General features: G+C 35.5%; 2 protein-coding genes across 8 annotated transcripts in view; one reads left to right on the forward strand and one right to left on the reverse strand.

Moving 5' to 3' along the window:
- LOC138694293 (ankyrin-1-like) overlaps positions 1-17431 on the reverse strand; it is a 99510-nt gene extending 82079 nt beyond the window's left edge. For 2 of the 4 annotated variants that reach the window (XM_069817841.1, XM_069817835.1), the window contains exons 1-2: positions 17317-17431; positions 1494-1691 (exon numbers count right to left, since the gene is read on the reverse strand). The gene's annotated coding sequence lies outside the window, so the exon portion shown is untranslated. The remainder of the gene's footprint in view (positions 1-1493; positions 1692-17316) is intronic. The other 2 variants (XM_069817843.1, XM_069817836.1) reach the window with 2 other exon arrangements.
- Positions 1-21004, forward strand: part of LOC138694295 (zinc finger protein 70-like) — a 249443-nt gene that overhangs the window by 139233 nt on the left and 89206 nt on the right. Inside the window, exon 7 of one of the 4 annotated variants that reach the window (XM_069817871.1) lies at positions 6137-6199. The exons of the other annotated variants lie outside the window; for them this stretch is intronic. The gene's annotated coding sequence lies outside the window, so the exon portion shown is untranslated. Of the gene's footprint in view, positions 1-6136; positions 6200-21004 lie in introns of those variants that run through there. 4 annotated transcript variants of the gene reach the window in all.

Genomic DNA, 21004 nt, shown 5'->3' on the forward strand with positions numbered 1-21004 from the left:
ACAAAATATATCTTACTTTTGCGAGTAAGAAATTACTTTTGTGTGTACCTTCTTATCTTTATCCAGTATTATTTCTTGAAAGTGACTACAATATTCAAGAACGGGAATGTAAACTTTAATGTAGCATGACGAAAGAACTGTCTTATTATGAAAGACGCAAAGCTTATAATGAAGAAGTGCGTTCGTCTTCGTGGTAGTTTTAATTTTTATATACAAATTAGCAAACCGAGAGTTTTACGACGCCCACGATGCAAAATTTTACTTGTGTTTTAAGTGACCTACACATTTTCAGCATCCTTGGCACATACAAAGTTACTTGCATTATGCATATCGTACACTGCTGTATTTGTATAGAAGAAATTCTCTTGAAGTTTTGGGTAAATTATATTGATATTCAGTAAGATTTAATCGTTTCATCTAGGTATGATTTATATGAAGTGCATTCATTTGGAGAGAAAATCAAGTTCACACTTCAGAGTAGCATGTATATTACCTCACTTATTTAAAATGAGCCTTACCAGATTTCTCTTTACTTTTTATCTTTCATCATCATCATCATCATCATCATCATCAACCACAGGGATTAGGCCTATTGGCTTGTTCCGTCTTCAAAGTTCATGTCGTCTATCCATCTTGTTCTTGGTCTACCAACATTTCTGTGCTCTTGGTTCATAGTTCAGTATTACTTTAGGTAACCATGTTGGTACCAGTTATGTTTTTGTTGTATTTTCTTAGTCAAATTAAAAATATTTAGTTCTATATTTTCGTTGTTTTGATGATCTAAAAGAGTTAGATCAACAACACTTCGAAGGAATTTCATTTCACTGGTTTCAGTTTTCTTTTTAATTGCTCGGTTTATAGACCAATTTTCCGAACCATAGGTTAATAGTGGGACAGCTAACGTTGTATAAAATTTAGTTGTGTTGAACGTTGTATTTTATTTTTTAAGGTCCTTCGTATTGTTCCAAACAACTATTGAAATTTACTCATTTTATTTTTGACGTCTTGTTCTTTTAAGTATGATATATTGCAGCCTAAATAGTTAAATGAGGATATCTGTTCTATGATTTCACGATTTAAAACTATTTTACATCTTCTGTGATCAACTCCTTCATTATTAGCAATTTTAAGTTTATATTTTTGTCTTTCACTTCACCATATTGCCCACACTGTGGAGTAACGGTCAGCTTGTCTGACCGCGAAACCAGGTGGCCCGGGTTCGATTCCCGGTCGGGACAAGTTACCTGGTTGAGGTTTTTTCCGGGGTTTTCCCTCAACCCAATATGAGCAAATGCCGGATAACTTTCGGCGCTGGACCCCGGTCTCATTTCAACGGCATTATCACCTTCATCTCATTCAGACGCTAAATAACCTGAGATGTCGATAAAGCGTCGTAAAATAACCTACTAAAAAATCACCATATTGTGATAAGTAAAATGGTGTCAGTGTTATATTTTCCAAAGTGTTTTTGACACATTATAAACTATTTTTACCTCGCCTGTGGTAACGTTTTTAGGCTTTCTTTCTTCCATCATGGCGACCCGTCTCGATCCCCGTCTGTCTCACGAAGAAATTTGTGGGCCCGGGGGATGTCTTTGACAATTCTCTCGTTTCCCCTCGCAATTATCATAATCAGAATCACCCTGGCTCTGCGATGTCCCGAGTCAGGCCTCCAGAACAAATAAAAATGGCTGAAAATTATAAAAAAAAAATTGCGTTTTAAAAATACGGTTATTTTAGCATGTTATTTACATAATTACACGTCCAATAGAAAACTTTTTCAAAGAATCGAATTGAAGTTGAAAATATTACATTTGTACAAATGTCTTTACATACTTGTATTTCATTTAGTTGTAGCGTACAGGTAGAGGCGCCCCTATTCACCAATGGGCAGACTGGGGCAGCTGAATTTTGGGGCGGCATTTTTTGTGCTACAGACTTGCGAATGTCTTTGTAAGTGAGGAAAAAGAAACACTTCAAAAATCGGTACTTAAAATCTGTATCATGTAATATTTCCATATATATATATGATACGACATTCAAAGAGCCCCAAAGCGAATAAAATAATTTTGCTACAGCAAAGGATAATTAATAATAATCTATACTAATAATAAATCTGTAGCCGAAATTTTTCTGGTAATTTTCGATTTTCCAAAAATAATTGGTCCTAACATATATAATTAATCACCCTGAAACCGAAAATCGCTTTTTTGAAATTTTTGTTTGTATGTCTGTCTGTCTCTCTGTCTGTCTGTCTGTATGTTTGTTACCTTTAAACGGGATAATGGCTGAACGGATTTCGATGAAAATTGGAATATAAATTAAATTCGTTGTAACTTAGATTTTAGGCTATATGGCATTAAAAATACATTATGTAAAAGGGGGGTTATAAGGGGGCCTGAATTAAATAAATCGAAATATCTCGCTTATTATTGATTTTTGTGAAAACTGTTGCATAACAAAAATTTCTTTAAAAATAATTTCCGATAAGTTTTATTCCTTGAAAAATTTTGATAGGACTGATATTTAATGAGATAAATGAGTTTTAAAATTAAAATAACTGCCATCTAAGGCCGTGTAATGAATTAAAAAACAAATGACTTCGTCTATAAGGGGCCTTGGACAGCAACAATCGAAATCTATGAAAGATAGCCTACAGATAATGTTTCTGTATTTGTATGAAGTAATATCGGAAGCTAAATTAACCGATTTGTATAATTAATTATTAATTCACCATTGGAAAGTGTAGTTTCTCTAGATGGACATAATGCTATAATGTTATTACAGTAACTTTTGAGGGAATCGAGGACAGGTAAGATTAAAATAGCTTCTTATGCACAGAAAACTTGATAGGCTATTCTGTACATTCGTTTCCTGTATTTCCTAAAATAATTTTTATGACCAAATGAGTGGTCTCTGGATCAAAATGATCGCATTTTAATTGTGCAAATACAATTTAAATTAAGTAACATAATAAACGATTTATCCTTATATCAAACACGAATGTTCCCTGGATCAAATGTCCTATTTTAATTATGTAATTACTTTATATTTATTTCTAACGGGTGCAGCGAAGCGCACGGGTACGGCTAGTTAGCAATATATATATATGAAATGGCACATGACGTCGTTCTCATTCTCTAAGCAACAATAAACTTGATAAACTTGTAGCTTTCATGAACAGTCAGTGACTTACTTGTATGGAATTACGCTAAAAATAACGACAATGACAATTAATATTCTAAGCGAACAATTGAAAGGGATTGACAGACTAACAGTAACTGGCCGTGCACGTAAGGTTTAATAGGGCATACCCGATCGAACTTATTGTGAACCGAAACGTCCTTACTCATTTTTGAAACTGCACTGAGCCGTCATTAACAGCGCTTACCGTTGGGAAGGCTGTTCAATAATCTTTATATGAAAAAATGAGTCAAAGTCAGGAGATAGAAAAAGAAATGTCAGAAGGAAGTGAAATAGGGAGAGGAGTACATCAGGGATGCCCTTTACCACCTACTCGTTTCAACATCTACTTGTGAAGAACTGTTTTAAGAACATGAAAGGAGTGATAGAAAGAGAAAGAAGAATAAAATTCATAATATTTACTGATGATATGGCGTTGTTAACAGAAGGGGAGACGTTGCTGAGGGATATGTTATTAGAGCTAAATGACAGCTGTGAGCAGCATGGGAAGAAGATAAGTGCAAATAAGACGAGGACCATTGTCATAGGAAGAAAAATAAAGAAGGTAAAAGACACAGAAGAGCAAGTGGACAGCTTCAAATACTTGGGGTGTAGGGTAAAGTTGCCTAATTGCGTGATAACTTTTTTTTCACTCAGTGTCACGGGATTGGGTATCTTTCTATGAAGTTCACCGATTTCTCAAAAGTATGCGAAAGATGCACTCTTTCGAGAAAGATGTCTGGCGCTATATTCGAACGGCAAAGCTTTGACTGACATTCAATCTTAAAAAAGTATCATGCGATTAGGGGTATCACGGAAACAGGCAACTTTACCCTACTATAAGCAATAATATGAGTTGCTGCCAAGAAGTCAAAAGGACGATAGCAATGGCCATGGAAGCTTTTAATAGAAAAAAGAGCATAGTCTGCGGAGTTTTGGATAAAGAACTGAGGAACAGAATAGCGAAGTGCTTTGTGTGGAGTGTGGCATTGAACGGAGCAGAAATGTGGACTCTACGACGAACTGAAGAGAAACGAATAGAAGCATTTGAAATGTGAATATGGAGAAGAAGAAGTGAATATGAAATGGACATATGAAATAAGCTGTGAAGCTGTACTAGAATGAGGGGGTGAATAAAGAATAATGCTGAAAATGGTCAGGAAGAGAAAGAGAAATTGGCTGGGTCACTGACTGAGAAGGAGCTGCCTACTGAAGGATGCTCGGAATGGTAAACGGGAGAAATGTTCGGGGCAAAAGAAAATATGAGATGATAGTCGACATTGAGATACAAATTTTAGATCATGGTTTATTTAACGACGCTCGCAACTGCATAGGTAATATCAGCGTCTTCGGTGTGCCAGAATTTTGTTCCACAACCGTTCTTTTACAGGCCAGTAAATCTACTGACATGAGCCTATCGCATTTAAACACACTTAACTGCCATCGACCTGGGCCGAGATCGAGCACAGAAGGCCAGCGCTATACCGACTACGCTAGCCAGGCCGACGACATTAAGATATATGGATCACAAGAGGCGACAAAGATGAAGGCAGAAAATAGGAAAGATTGGAGAATGCTGAGTTTGCAGTGAAAGACCTGCCCTTGGACAGAACACTGTGAATGAATTGGCCGTTGGGAAGGCCAAGAATGAGATAGTTGGACCAGATAAGGGAGAAATTAAATGCAAGAGGTATGAAATGGACAACAATGATAAGCTTAGGCGGAGAGAGATGTCTGGAGGAGGCTAAATTGTATGACCCGTGTAAGAAAGAAAGGGAAAGATGAGAGGACCATTTTAGTAATCTCTGAATGGGACTACAGGAAATCGATACAGAAGAAGCGAATTTGCATTTGTCACAGCGACATACTTGCTGAGTTCTGGAGGCCTATTTGTTATGTACTTCCAGTTGCGCTGTACTGCTGGTTAATACATAAGTAAGTTATAATATAGCCTACTTGTGAAAGCAGTTGCATTACTGTTTCAATTTAAAATATTCTTGTGAGTAATAGAGAAATTTGAGGTTTTTGTTCTTATTTGAGTTCATAGACTAGTAAAATTTAGAATTCATTTATATCCTTTTAATAACAAAGGAAAGCGAAAATATAGGTACAACCTTGAATACTGTAAAACGTACAACGGGAAAGAATGGGTCATCTCTGTGGGACAAATTTTCACTAATAACGAAACTTATTATTGAAAATCGAGAACTTATATTCTGATAAAAATGGATTGCCATATGAAATTATACCTGTATTGCTATTAGTTTCCACTATTAGATTGATTATGACTGATACAACATTTTGAACAGCAATTACACAATATGGAAATCGATATCAAAATTATTCTCATTCGAACTGTTTTATAATATTTGTAAAATTGAATATTTCATTTTGGTTCAATATATAGAATATTATATAAAAATGAACGCACTTTCTACAGTTAATCAAGTGCAAAAGATGCGAAATGTAGAGTTGTATCAACTTAAGAAAATAGATAACATTAAATTGTATTAAGATACAAATAATTCTGATGTCATGGTCACAGGAAACGTTGCGCAATGTAACCTGTGGGCGTGTCTTATCTCTGAAGTTCTTATTAGATACTAGCCATCTCGTGCTCTCCGCTGCACTTGTTACAAATAGTATCATTGAATTAACTATATTACATTTTCAAATACAGATTTTTATTAGTGAAATTTTGCATATCATAAGTTTTAAGGCGTCTGTTTCTGAATTATTTTCAAATTTGTATTTAAAACTGTAAATGACATTGTCGTTATCATGCAATACTTTCTGGAGTCGTTCAATCAATTCCAGTTTTAATCATGGTACAACATTAGACTGTCTCGCGCCGCGGCGTCGTGGTCCAAGACACCCTGCCTAGGACTCGCATTACGGAATGCGCTCTAGTTCGAGTCCTCATAGAGCAATAACTTTTGTCTTGAAATTTCAGGCGGTGTACGGGATCGGAGTCCGTCAGCTTCGCCATGCACTTAGGGAGCTACTATAGGTAGGTAATTCCGGTTACAAAAGCCTGCTGTAAGGCTGGAGAGGATCATCGTGCTAACCACACGATACTTCCATTCTGGTTGGCATGTGGACGTGAGGTCAGCAACCGGCTGGTCGGTCTGGGTCCTTAAAGGGCTGTAGCGCCAAGGATTATTATTATTACTACTACTACTACTACTACTACTACTACTACTACTACTACTACTACTACTATTACTATTACATTCGACTGTCCCGCGTCGTAGCGTCGTGATCAATTCATTTAAATTTATTTGGCCATTAGACATACAGTTTTAGGCTTCGTCAGAATACATTGAAAAAAACATATAAATACATTTTAAAAACACTAATAACAGAAACAGTGAAATTTAAGTAATACAATCAAAACATGAAATAATTTGAAACTTTTAAATTGAAGAAAACTAACTAAATTGCAATTAAAACTTATTTATTAAAATACAATTTCATACAAATTTGTGTTGAAAAACTCAGCAACAGAATAAAAGCGATTATTTAATAACCAATTGTAAAATCTAGTTTTGAAACTATTGATTGGTAATTTATAATATTGACTAGGGAGCTATGGCATCCTGCCTAGGATTCGCGTTAGGGAATGTGCGGTGGTTCGAGTTCTCATGGGAAAAAATTTTTTCTCATGAAATTTCGGCCAGTGTATGACATCGGTGCTCACTCACCATCGTGATACTCTTGGGAGCTACAGTTGGTAAAGAAATCCGGTTACAAATGTCAGCTATAACGACTGGGAAGATCATCGTGGTAACCACACGATACCTCCATTATAGTTGCATTATCGTCCACTTCTGCTTCGGCATGTGGACGTGAAGCCAGCAGCCGGCTAGTCGGTCTGGGCCTTTAAAAGACTGTAATGCCGCCGATTATATTACTACACTACAGTGCATGAGGGTTAAGTTGGCGTGATTTCTACTGTCCTTGTCTGCGGTCCTTGTCTACCGACCGTCAACAGATGTAACGGGGAAAAGGTTTTCTTTTGTAGAATTCTTGGAATTCCCTTCCCTCCCTCTCCCTTAGCCCTTCTAGAACACACTTTTGCAAACCCAATTAGTGGATCTCTCAGTGGCGACTTGTCGTTGTTCGAGTTTATTTATTCAGTAATATTTTGTGAATAGTGAAGTAAGTGTGTGTCTTGTTGTACCAATATAATATAATATAATTCACAATTTAAACAAAATGTTTTCGGAATTGCATGGTTTACCTGTTACCTTAAACATTGTAATGAGTGTTGTGCTCTTGTTTTTAATAATCATGGTAGGAAATATGGGAAAACGCGGGAAAGCCTTGAAGTCGGACAGTATGAACATGGTTATTAATACGTATACACAAATTCTTTACTGAATATGAGAATATGAGGCACTGAAAGGCGGAAAGCAAGCAATAGCTGTGTCGAGTGTTATCGAAAGAACTGCTGCAGCGACAGGTATATCGTCTCGTAGTGTTAGCAGGATTAAAAAATAAATAAAAAAAAAACAAAATACCAAAGGGAGGCGCTAGAAAGTGGAAGCGTTCTGCGAACTCCAGGAAAGAAACGCCCAAACAGGACCCCTCAGAAAACTGCAATTGACTCATTTTCTGCCGCCACTATAAGACGAGTAATTTATTCTTTATATCGGACTGATTTGTTGCCTAGTTTGAAGGATATAAATGACGCGTTAATTAAGGAAAACTTATTCACTGGAAGCATATGGAGTTTGAGAGAGAAACCACGAGGAGATGGACAGTACTGTATTTAAGAACTGGTTCATTAATCAATTATTACCAAACATTCCTCTCAATAGTATCATTGTTATGGACAATGCCTCCTATCATTCAACAGAACTCAATAAGGCACTGATTTCTTCAACGTCGAAATCTGAACTGCAGTCCTGGCTTCGTAGCAATAACGTTGAATTTGATTTACGATCCACGAAGTTGTATGAACTTGTAAAAACTAAAAAAGAGAATTTCAAAACATACGAAATCGACCAAATTGCGACAATCCATTCCCATACTGTAGTGAGACAGCCACCATGCCTTTGTGACTTAAACGCGGACGAATTAATATGGGGGCAGGTTAAAAATGACGTTGCGAAGTATAATATTTCGCTCAAAAGTAAAGATGTGAAATTGTTGATTGAGAGCGCTCTTGCAAAAGTGACGGAAGATAATTGGAGAAAGAACTGTGAACACGTAGAAAAAGTTGAACAATTTTATTGGGAAAAGGACGGACTAGTAGATGAAATTAGTGATCGGTTCGTAATAAATTTGGACGACACAGACACGGACGAGGAACTTTCTGGCGGAGAGGAGTAAGAATTTGAAGAGGAAGAGAGTGCCGCCACTGCTAACTCGTGGTTGTTGGAAGGAGTGTTGACCATATCGCCGTCACCATAAATGAGGGTAGAGAGAGAGAGTATTCTTTCTCTTTCTAAAAGGGACTAGACAAGTAAATCCTCATGGACTGTAGGCTAGACAGAAAATTGTCAATCGTCTAAAAGAAATATATTTGTGAGAACTCAGAACTGGAAGTAGGCTTTCAATTGGATGATAAGCTTGCACTTGAACTTTAAATCTTGGCATAAAAATTGCCTTCATGTGTTATACTATTGCACCAAACGTTCCCATTTAGAATAAGGTCTTGTACTGCCTCATAGTATCTAAAATGTGTGTTGATAATGGATGTATTACTCATTCCTTACGTTCCGCCAGCATTCTGCAATCTTTTCTATTTTCCACCTTCTTGATAGTCTCCTCATATGTTCCCTATCTCTTAGTGTTGTCTAGTATCTGATTTCTTCTGTTCCGAACATTTTTCCCGTTCACCATTCCTTCCAGTGCATCCTTCAGTACGCAGTTTCTTCTTAGCCAGTGGCCTAGCCATTTTTTTGTCTGTCTGATCAGTTTCAGCATTATTCTCTCTTCACCCACGTCATCTAGCACAGCTTCATTTCTTATTCTGTCTGTCATTTTCACACGCTCCATTCTTCTCCATATCTACATTTCAAATGCTTCTAGTCGTTTCTCTTCACGTCGTCGTAATGATCATGATTCTGCCTCGTACAATGCTACACTCCACACAATAAATAAGTTTTTAATTTGTCTTGGGAACTCTTGAATCTCAGGAAGAACAACTTTTCTAACAGCGAAACATAGTCCGTTTGGCTGATAGGTCCATTTTTTGTATTGCATTTATTGTACATTTTATCCATGTCAATACCATTTAAATGAGCATAATCAACGTAATTGTGATGAAGTGCTAACATGCTATTACTGCGAACAGACTTTCGACTACGTTATCATTGTTCGTTAATTCTCTGAGAAAGTTCAGCGCTGACTCCTCTTTCTCGAGCCTGGTAGGTTCGAACTCTGTTATCGGCAAGACGCAAGGCGTTCGATGTTAGTTTCTATTTGTCGAGCTACTGAAATGTTCTAATTATTATTTCGTAAATGATTGTCCCGTTCTTCCTCACTCTTATAAAATCTCCAATTTTATAAAACAACCTAAACACACCACTCTACAAACACTGTGATCTCTGAGAAAGTTATACATTATACTTAACAGGTAACAGTTATGTATAGTGCACAACACTCCATAATCCATAATTGAATCGGTCATTACAAAAAGGGGATAAGTCATGATAAACGGGAAAATGAGTTAAGAGTGTCATTGCTTTCTCCAGACCTAGACACACATTTCCATACAGAAATGGGACAAATTTGCTCATTCTCAACGGTAAAGCAGAGTACCATAAGCAGCGCAGTCATTGCAGAAAGGGGACAAGTCAGCGACTTACCTTCTTTCTGCACTGACTGACGACGTGACGCAACTGAGTGCCGTGTATCTAATAAGTTACGCGCCCATCAGCTGATAAGCAAAATGGCAGATAAGCTAGAAGTAGTAAGTGACCCAGGGGAAGAAAACTGTGTTATTAGTGATAAACGTAAACACAATGAAATTAACTACCGCAAAATGTAAATAAGAAAAATAAACTGAAGGCAATGGAACGTAAATTCCATTGGGAACTATGTAGCAGTCCGTACGACAGGAGAACAATGTGGGTAAGAAACTACTCATTGTTTGTTTAGACGCAACTTTGGGTCATCAATTTTCAACATTCACAATTTCAAAGACCACATGGCGCACTTCTATTCCTATCATGAAGGTATAGGCCACAAATCTTCAAATGAAGTGTGTTCCTTCTGAACTACATTGAAAATAATGTCCCTTCTTCAGTCAAGGAATTGTATCTTTTCTCTCATAACTGTGGAGGGCAAAATAAAAACCATACCTTAATTCGATTGTTGCTTGCACTGACCCAAATGGGGAGATTTAACAAAATCACTCATTATTTTCCACAACGAAGCCATTCATTTCTTCCCTGTGACCGCAACTTTGGTGTAGTGAAGCGCAAACTAAGGATAGATAGATGGATGGGTGGGTAGATAGATAGATAGATAGATAGATAGATAGATAGATAGATAGATAGATAGATAGATAGATAGATAGATAGATAGATAGATAGATAGATAGATAGATAGATAGATAGATAGATAGATAGATAGATAGATAGATAGATAGATGGATGGATGGATGGATGGATGGATGGATGGATGGATGGATGGATGGATGGATGGATGGATGGATGGATGGTTGGTTGGTTGGTTGGTAGGTAGGTAGGTAGATAGGTAGATGGATGGATGGATGGATGGATGGGTGGGTAGGTAGGTAGGTAGGTAGGTAGGTAGGTAGGTAGGTAGATAGATAGATAGATAGATAGATAGATAGATAGATAGATAGATAGATAGATAGATAGATAGATAGATAGATAGATAGATAGATAGATAGATAGATAGATAGATAGATAGATAGATAGATAGATAGATAGATAGATAGATAGATAGATAGACAGACAGACAGACAGACAGACAGACAGATAAGTCGGTGGGTGGATGGATGGATGGATGGATTTATTGAGTAATATTATGCATACAAATTTTATCTAAAATCCAATGCACGAGTCTTCTGACCGTACGTGCTTTGTACCCGAAACAAGTCCTCCTTTGTAGGTCCCCCCCTACCTATGATTACATCCATATGATTACATCCAACTACTCTCTAAAAGAACACACATATTAAAAATGGAAATGGCACAATAAAACACATTATATAATATATCATAACCTAAAAGACCTAAAAATGTACAGTTGGGTGGATACTATTATCCCTTCCTCAGTTCGCGTCGCAGACTTCGACAGCTGCAGCTCTAATCTTTCTCGCCTTCAAGAGGAACAATCCAGTCTTTTGTTCCCATTCTATAGTCCCCATGAAGTCAAGACATGCAAGCGAACTCCTACTCTGACTTAGCATCGAGGGTGGTAAATATTTTTTTCGTACGTATTCCAATGGAAGACAGACAGGGTGTGCCAGACCAATACAATACCTTGATCGATCAGGCAAACACAAACAACAGATTTTCTGTAGAATCAGTTACTACTGATGATATTTTGAATTTTAAATACTGGTGATCAGAGTATTACAAGAAAACCACCTGCTCATTAGACACACTGAGGAAAAAAGGGAAAGATAAGAATATGTTTGCTTCAGCATAATTCGGTGAATTTGTTTACTCTAAAGATGATCAAGCATTTGTGACTGCCAGTTTGTTTATTGGTAGTGAAATGAGGAAACACAGATTCTGTATGAAAAAACCAGGTTCTGGACGCATAGTAATGACTACACAAAAGCATACAATGGGAAAATTCCCATTAATACGAAAAAAACTTGGAGACGTACCGAAAGTGAGGCAATACATTCCATTGGAATACACGTTCTTTTACGAAGAGACCCTGAACTGGCCACCTTGTGACAAGGAATCTACAAATGACGTGGTTTCCAACGTCTAACAATACACTCTATAACAGATTGAAACAAATGATTTTGTGTAGTACTTTAGTGTATTTTTATTGTGCTCTCCTATATGCAGTTTTTAACTATTAGTTTAAAAGTAGAGTTTTCATTTAAAACTGTGATATAAAATCACATATTGGTACGTTTCTGTAGTAGGAATAATGATTAAAATGCAAAAATAATTATGTAAATGGTGACAGTAATGTAGTAATTACACACAAAAACATCGTTATCATTGTAATTGTTAACATTGAGTTTGATTTCAAATATTACATTAGCCCAAAATTGTAAATTATATATTTTTCTTTTATATTTAACAATTCCTTGCAGAAAGGGGATAAGTCATGGTTCGATTTAACAACTTTAAACAAAAGTGTTTGAGATGTCAGATGTCTAACATGATGTATTAGACTTCACTATTCATAAACAAAGTAAGAAAAAATATTTATAATGATTACTCAAGTATTGCAAGAAGAAAACAGTTTTTATTGATTATCTCAAAAGTAAGATTTTATGACTTATCCCCTTTCTGCAATGACCGATTCAATTAGCAAAGCAATATCTGGAGCACGACTTGTGGCTTGTGGCCCATCCCAATCCTCGACCTCCACCCTTCTGAACATAAGTCTTTATATACTCGGTTAGTTATGGCCTACTGTTATAAATGTAAACAATTAACAATAGGTATCTCATTCATAACAACGTCATACAATACCAGATGAAACTAAGAAGTAATTACATAAATTAAAATACGACTATTTGGTCCAGGGAGCATCCTTTCTGGTACAAGGATAATTTGGTTTGTATTTTTCTAAATTAGTCTTAAATACATTCTTTAATGAATCATATCCAAACAATGCGAATGTAGCGTGGATTGTGTACAAAGACTTTTTTGTGTTGGTTCCATTGTGCATAATTGCTTCATTAAATAAAAGGAAATGAAAATTAACATGATACGTAAATATTATTTTAAGAAAGACAAGAAACAAATGGGGAAAATTATGAGCACAGGAACGCCATTTTATTTCACTCAGCTCCAGTGAGCTTCATGATTAAATATTAATGTTTACTCCATTTGCATTGTACTTTTGCTGAAGGGAAGATAGGCCTACTCGTCTTTTACAACAAAAGGAAATTAGTTCTTTATATCGGCCAAATAAAACTTAAGCAGGACTATGTATTACAATGGCTCAGCAAAATACATAAGTAAGTAATAAAAACTTTTTCTACAGACTATGAAGTTTCTGTGCGTAAGGATCTCTTTTAATTCTACCCGCTTGTACTCAGTCCTATATTTACTCAGTAGTTAATATAATACCATATAACCTACAGTATGTCATTATAAAAGAACTGCACTCTTTCTTTATAAGTTAATTTTAATAAAGTAACGTTTATATCACACATGAGCGAAACTTGCCTTCCGAATACATCAACAGAACACAACGCGTTCAGCCCTCAGAAGGAAGGGGTGAAAAGGGGACGAGTGCGCTTTAAATTTAGAAGTGCAGCGTTGAAACCCGCGGTTATTGTTAATATATTGTTTTCATTTATTTTCTTGATCGCTTTTCACAAATTCCATAAAACAATATATGATAATCTAAAATAACACAAAACCGGAACAGTAAGTAAAAGAAAAATAGTATTTGAGTAACTGATTAAGGGCAGGAGTAAAATTATATATGGCCAATTTTAACTGTAAAATGAAAAAAAAATGCTCTTTTTGATTTTCTATGTTCACTTCTATAAAAGAAATGTATAATATATAAAATAATATGGAGCCATACATGGCTGTGAATTTTGCTACATAAACCTTACATTAGCCTATTTTAATTTGTTTAACATTTGAAAATATAGTATTAACACCTTCCGAATCTTCGTGCTTTGTTTCCAAAGACATGTCTTTTAAGAAATACCCAAATTTCTCTTATATTTCAGGGTTTAATTTCATTATTTCTAAATCAAAAGAATTTCCATATGAATCGCTTCATAAAGAAAGGGCTTCAGTCCAGTTTAGCTAAGTTGTGGGAAATGAAGAAAAACTGTCCAGACCGATACCTCTTCCTTTACAAAACGCTCACATTCCGAACACAATATCACGATGAAAGAAATGTTGGACTGGTTTATTTTCTTGATAAAGTATTGTGTTGAGGATTCAAGATGGGAAATTCAATGTTAACTCAATTTCGAAAAAAGTGTGACTGATGCCCTTTCTTTATGAAGCGATTCATATAATAATCAGTTTCCATTTTTTTAATTGAATAAACCATTTGTTATGAAAATCTATGTGTAATTAATTCTAGAATATATATTTCTAATATATATAATGTCAAATAATTGTAACCAAGGAACATTTAATGTGTTCTTTTTTGATAACATTTATTTCCATATATCTGTATGTGAAGGAGAAGAATTTTTGCTGTCTTGGGCCTATAAGTGAACTATTTTTGTATTATCGCCTATCGTTTTAATTTCTTGAGATGTTCTGAAATTTCGTTGGGGAATGTCAAATCTGGTGCCCAATTTTCGTCCTGCAACTCGGGAATTTCTTTGTTCTATAGTAGTTATTTATTTATTAACATATTGAAATTCTAAGCCAGCGTTATATATTTCAAACATGGTGACAATTACCGGTACTTAAAATATGTTGTTATATAGAAATATAGTAGTGCACCTTTTCCTTCATAAATGCTGAAATAATTATCCGCGTGTCAAAAGCCGAAGAAGGATTTTTCCACGGCTAACCACCTTACAGCTGTATAATATGGCAAATCTGGTGTTCTTCGCCATACCATGAAGAAGTTTTCGGAACTGCTGATGTTTAATGACTGTCATTTTATTTGGGTTTTTGATGTCAACAACCAACTCCATAACATTTTTCATATATTTGTTGTTTTTCTTCATAGTACATACAGTGAATGAAATTTATACCATTATAAATGTTTAATTATCAAATTACAGAAAAGGAAATTTAAGATTTTATGAAATTATAAAAAATAATTGATGAATCTCTTACAGGGATCGATATTCTGGCCGAAATTCACGTTTTCTTGGATTTTTCAACGGCCTTGATAATGACATGATGCTTTCACCTGCAGTTGTACATTGCGTGTACACTACGTGCAATGAACTACAAGTCCGGTTAAGTGTGGGTATAGCCCCTCCTCTTCACTTGCTTCGTTTTCCATGGGCTGGTTCGCGAGTCACAAAATGCCGATTTATGGTTTATATGCATATCAAAGTATACAAAGATATCCGTATAAAATGATGTAAAATGAATACTTTCCCTTTGTTGTGGAAGGCCGCCTTAAATAAATGCAGAGTCATTACTTTCCACTTCATTATATTTGTCTGGTTGTGGTGGCACTGACATAAAACTCATACAATATTATCTCGTTAAATATCTGATCGGAAATATTTTTCGAAACAACTTTAGTTGTGTAATATTCCGTTAAAAATGAATAACAAGCGAAATATTTCGATTTACTTCAGGTACCCTTATAACTTCCTTCTAAAGAAAGTATTTTGAATGGGATATAACCCAAAATCTAAGTGGAAACTAACTTTTTTACATACCAATTTTCATAGAAGTCGGTTGTCATATTGTGAAAGTGTGACAGACATACCTACAAACAAAATTTTCAGAAATGCTACGTGCAGTCTCAGAATAGTTAATTATGCATGTTAATACCAATTATTTTTGTAAAAGCGAAAATTACCTGAAAAAATTAGGTTACAGATTTATTATTAGCACAGATTAGCGTTATGCATTACATGCGCTGTGTTTGGTTCAAGTTTGTCGAGTATGGCGAAGTTCGTTATTCACTTATGTTGGCTTTGCAGAGGAGATGGCCTGTCATATTTGTTTCACCTTGTTATAAAAATATTCGCTATTCTCCAGTACAATCCCTTCATGTTTTAGCCGCATAGGAATCTTGCTATTAACTCAGTCTAGTATATACAGTCACGAAGGTTAATACATGGTAAATATGCATCCATAGATAGTTGCTAACCTCTAGGATCGCTAATATCGCGTCATTACAGACAATGCGAAAAGGTACCGGCACAGTCAATTGTTCCTAGCACCCTCACAACTCAAGCTTCTTGACTGTATATACTAGACTGTGCTATTAGGTTGTTGTATGAAATAAGACTAAGTTACATTGACTCGGTTGCCCCTCTTTTGTTCGAACATTGCAGCACATTAGTGGATATAATGAAATATTTTTGTAATCATTCAATAACATTGTCGATAGTGTTCTCCATCTTTACTTTATTGTATGAAAATATTTAAAGTCGCTTGACTTTTGAATAAACTTCGCATTTTCGACGATGGCAGTACGCACATTCTGACTGGCCAATATGAAATATAATGACTTCAGTTTTAATTTTTCATAGATACAAATTTTGAAGATTATGTAAAATATTTACTCCCAGATTTTCGACAACATTAAAGTTTTGGGCATCCCAGAGAACAACCTTCATTTCACGCAAAAAATGATAAACTAGCAGAAATCACGTTGTCCGTTCGACTATAGTAGGAAAAATTCACTTCTATACTCAGTCTGCCTATTTACAGCCATTGCCCCTGAAACATCTTACGAATTTTATTCGTATTCAGTGTGTACGAATCAGGAACATGAAATGTATTTAAAAAAATAGTATGAATTATAGGTCGCTACTTTAAGTAGAGAACACATAATGGTGATCTATACTATCAGAGCTCATACCATCTTCTCCGTAAAATTTCGTACTGCTTAAAAAATCTGCATGAAGGACTGTGAACATAATATCTCCAGAAGAAATTTATTTTTTTAAATAACTGGAAGACAATTATTATGATGATACTTACGAAACTTGGGGGAGGGGGGCGGTAATAGTAATAACAAGGGGTCGGGGTATACAAATAATTAATATTCTAGCTTAAAAAATGTAAAAAATAAATTTAGCTTATTACATCCCTTAACCTGACAGGCTTAAGAACATATACGAAAAAAAAAATATGAAAAAAAAAAATGTCTAAAATATGTTTTTACTAAAAATTACCAATTTCACCCACCTCTTCCCCTAAATAAAGAAATAATAAAATGGGGATTATAAAACTGAATTGCTCCTGGATGATTACCCATATCGACTTCTCTGTTCTGCTTACCATATCAAAGTGAATACAGGCTAAGTTGGTAGCAAAACTGAAAAATACTTACTTTTTTTTTCTTCTCTCTTAAGGATCACATTTTAAATAACACCATCGTTGTTGCAGCATTCTGGAGTTCTGCTATCTGTACTGATTTCACGAGAACATCTTCGAATTTACATGCTTATCTAATCGTATGTCTAGAGCTTCAGTTATTTGCTCAGCATTTCGGTATTTGATTGCGATATCATATCTTGTCACGTTTTGAATAATCTCTTACGATAAGTAAATTGTTGATATGGGAAAATACAGTAAGTTGAAGTTTAATAAACAGTTAGGTGAGTTTCAGTTATTTTAAACTGTGGCAATTACAATAGTTTGTCTTCAAAGTTTGGGCCCTTTGTCTTATTATTTCGTCAGTTTTATTAAGATTATACCCAACAATACATTCACATGTATTATTGGTATTTCTCTAGCCGCCGTAGTAGCTCAATTGGGCTTAGGACGACGCGGATCCCAATTGATCTCCCTGCGAGGTAGGAGTAGTGTTTGTGGTGGATAGAGCTAAGGATGTGAGGGTTTTGCTTCTCATACTTCCGTTTTTCTCTCATCATTCCACCAACACGCTCCACAATTCTCCTTATATTATCATATCCGCCTTCAAAAATGAGATACCATTTGTGTTTGCATGATGCAGAATCGATCGTTCTCCGTAATAATGTTCCTCGCAGTTTGCCCTAATATTGGTAGATGGTACTAATGGTGAATTCTAGAAGACTCATATGTCTGCATAAGTGTCATAGGAGTTCCCAGCTTCTTCCTTTCGTGATAGGGACATGACGACTCCTGTTGACATTCGAGGTATGTTAGACAACCACCAGATGTATGTTATACTGATTTTATTACTGGAGAATAATGCGTCACGTGGTAGGTGATAGAGCCAGCTTAGCCGGACAACACAATCGGCACGTAACTTATGCGTCATGGGTGCGCAGAAAGCTTCTTGGACTGAAGGACTTATGAACTATCATGTTCTTTTCGATAAGCTTCTTTATATCTCCCTCATCCTGTAGTCAACATCGTACATTGCTGATAATAACATAATATGTACATGAATGTGTAGGGTCTATGTAAAAAAACATCATGAACGAGACTTAAGCTGCTTGTGCACAATCAAATTTTTCTTCCAATTCAATACTTTAGAAGAAAACTTGTCAAAGCTTTATCAATATTATAAATGATTTGTCTAGAACTGTTTCTTATTGCTAAAGATTTCACAAAATTTTAAAACATGTGCTTCAAGTTCATTGTAACCTAAGGGTAAAGGTAAAAAGTTGCCATGTACATGCCATAAATGCCATATGGAGGCGTGGAGATAGAGCTCCACGCATTCATTGACCTCGGCACTAGAATGATGTGTGCTCGACATTACGCTCCTGGAACATTATTACGGGAAAGAACATTGTCACTGAAGAAGAAGAAAAATATAACATCGAGTGCACACTAACTCTGTGTGACTTAAATTGTGGTTTTCTGTTAACGAACAGTGACGTGTACTATGCAAATCAAGCTTTCAGGTATAACTCCCTGTAAAGTTGATTTGAATAATTTCGAGGGAAAAATTCTTCCGGGGCCAGGCATCGAACCCGGGAGTTATACCTGAAAGCTTGATTTGCGTAATACACGTCACTGTTCGTTAACAGAAAACCACAATTTAAGTCACACAGTTAGTGTGCACTCGATGTTGGTTGCTTGACAGTTGTCAGCCCACCTTGAGGTCTGTGTATTTAGAGCAACCATGGGGAAAATGGCTCCGAAGGGCCACTGCACTCAAAGCCTCCTTACCTCACTCCACCGACCATCTCCTCCGCCTGGTGCTTCGTAGACACGCTTCATTCAGTGGCGGGTATGGCTTCGATCTCGGGACGTCAGTTTCAGGAAGAGTGGCAGGAAGAGTTTTTTATTACTTATAAAAAGAAAAATGTCTGCTGCTTAATATGTGGGTTTAAAATTGCGCATATAAAACGCTTCAATATTAAACGCCACTTTGATCGGAAGCATAAAGCGGACTTTGGTGAGCTTACAAGTATTTATTTACAATTTTAAAAGCTATTTTTCGTAATATTTGTGAAAAGATACAAATCAAGATATGTTTATGGTATTTTCAGGATTTAGTTACCTATTATTTTATTAATTACCTATCTAAAACTGAACTTACTTATTTAAAACTTTGAGTGCATATTAGACCTACTTCATGCGTTCTCTTTCCAAGAAAGATCTTCAGAAGTAATCGCAATGGACAAGGAGATGTGTCTGTTCAATAATCCATTTGTATTTGGTGTTACCAAGGAGCAGAGCCACTATAGAGATGCAAAAGAGCACGCCACTAAAGTGTTTAGAAAAAATGTATTAGATCTCTTTAAATACCTACCAGAGGAGCAATTCCATAATCTGCGTACATTTACAATGTGTATTGTATCTATGTTTGGTTCAACTTACTGTTGTGAGCAGTTTTTCTTTCCAAATGAATATGACCAAAAGTATCTCCAGGTCTAGGATCACAGACATGCATTAATTTCAGTATTACGGTTGAGTTGTACTTTAGAGCCAAATATAAACTTTTTAGTTAATAACAAGAAACTCCGAGGGCCATCATTAACAAAAAAAATAATAATAATAAATAAAAATAAAAATAGCAGTATAGGTCTGTAGTAGTAGCCTATTTCGTTTCATTCATATCTCATATATTTTGTTTAATATATTTTCAAGTTAAATGACAATGGAGATTATTTACTTACTTTAGTGTTTTTAAAAAGAAATAATTGATTATGTTGATTATTATATTGTGTTTAATATGTTTTCAAGTTAAATGACAATGGAGCTTAGTTACTTTATTGGTTTTAAAGAGAAACAACTTATTATGTTGATTATTATTATACGAGTATTGTTTAATATATTGTACAGTTAAATGACAATGGAGCTTTGCTTTTTTCTTTATTGTTTCTAAAAAAGAAACCATTTATTATGTAGATCATAAGCCAGTTCAAGAATTTTTCGTGCACATGATAAAGGAGTGGTTATACAATTGAAGAATATATAATTTGCCTAATCACAGTAGGTGGCTGTAATAATTATTTTATGACACATGTACTTCATATAAATAAAAGCCTATAAAGATTTTGAAACAAGAAATAAGAGCGGAGAAATTACTGATGCGTAAGGTGTGTCGAATCCACCACTGCACTTGACTTAGCAAAACAACTGCGTTACCCCTCGCCTGCCAATCGAACGAATGTGGGGTGAGTAGGAACATTCCCTCTCTACTTTGCTGGTAGAGTTCCTGGGTAGCTCAGTTGGTAGAGCGTTGGTACGTTAAACCAAAGGTCCCGGGTTCGATGCCTGGCCCCGGAACAATTTTTCCCTCGAAATTATTCAAATAAACTTTACAGGGAGTTATATCTGAAAGCTTGATTTGCAAAAAAGATATAGTATTTAAATTTATTCCGAAGACAGAAAACGGGAGAAAATGTGTCAGCAATGCTTGTTTCTAGTTATAGATGCAATATTAGTAGATATACGAGTGAAATCGTCACTTCCGTCTGCCACAATCGCTGGTGTTAAAACAGAAAGCAAATCAACTTTACAGGGAGTTATATCTGAAAGCTTGATTTAAAAAAAAAAAAAAGATACAGTATTTAAATTTATTCCGAAGACAGAAAACGGAAGAAAATGTGTCAGCAATGCTTGTTTATAGTTAT

Source organism: Periplaneta americana, chromosome 2 (genome assembly GCF_040183065.1).
Source record: "Periplaneta americana isolate PAMFEO1 chromosome 2, P.americana_PAMFEO1_priV1, whole genome shotgun sequence".
Taxonomy (NCBI): Eukaryota; Metazoa; Arthropoda; class Insecta; order Blattodea; family Blattidae; genus Periplaneta; species Periplaneta americana.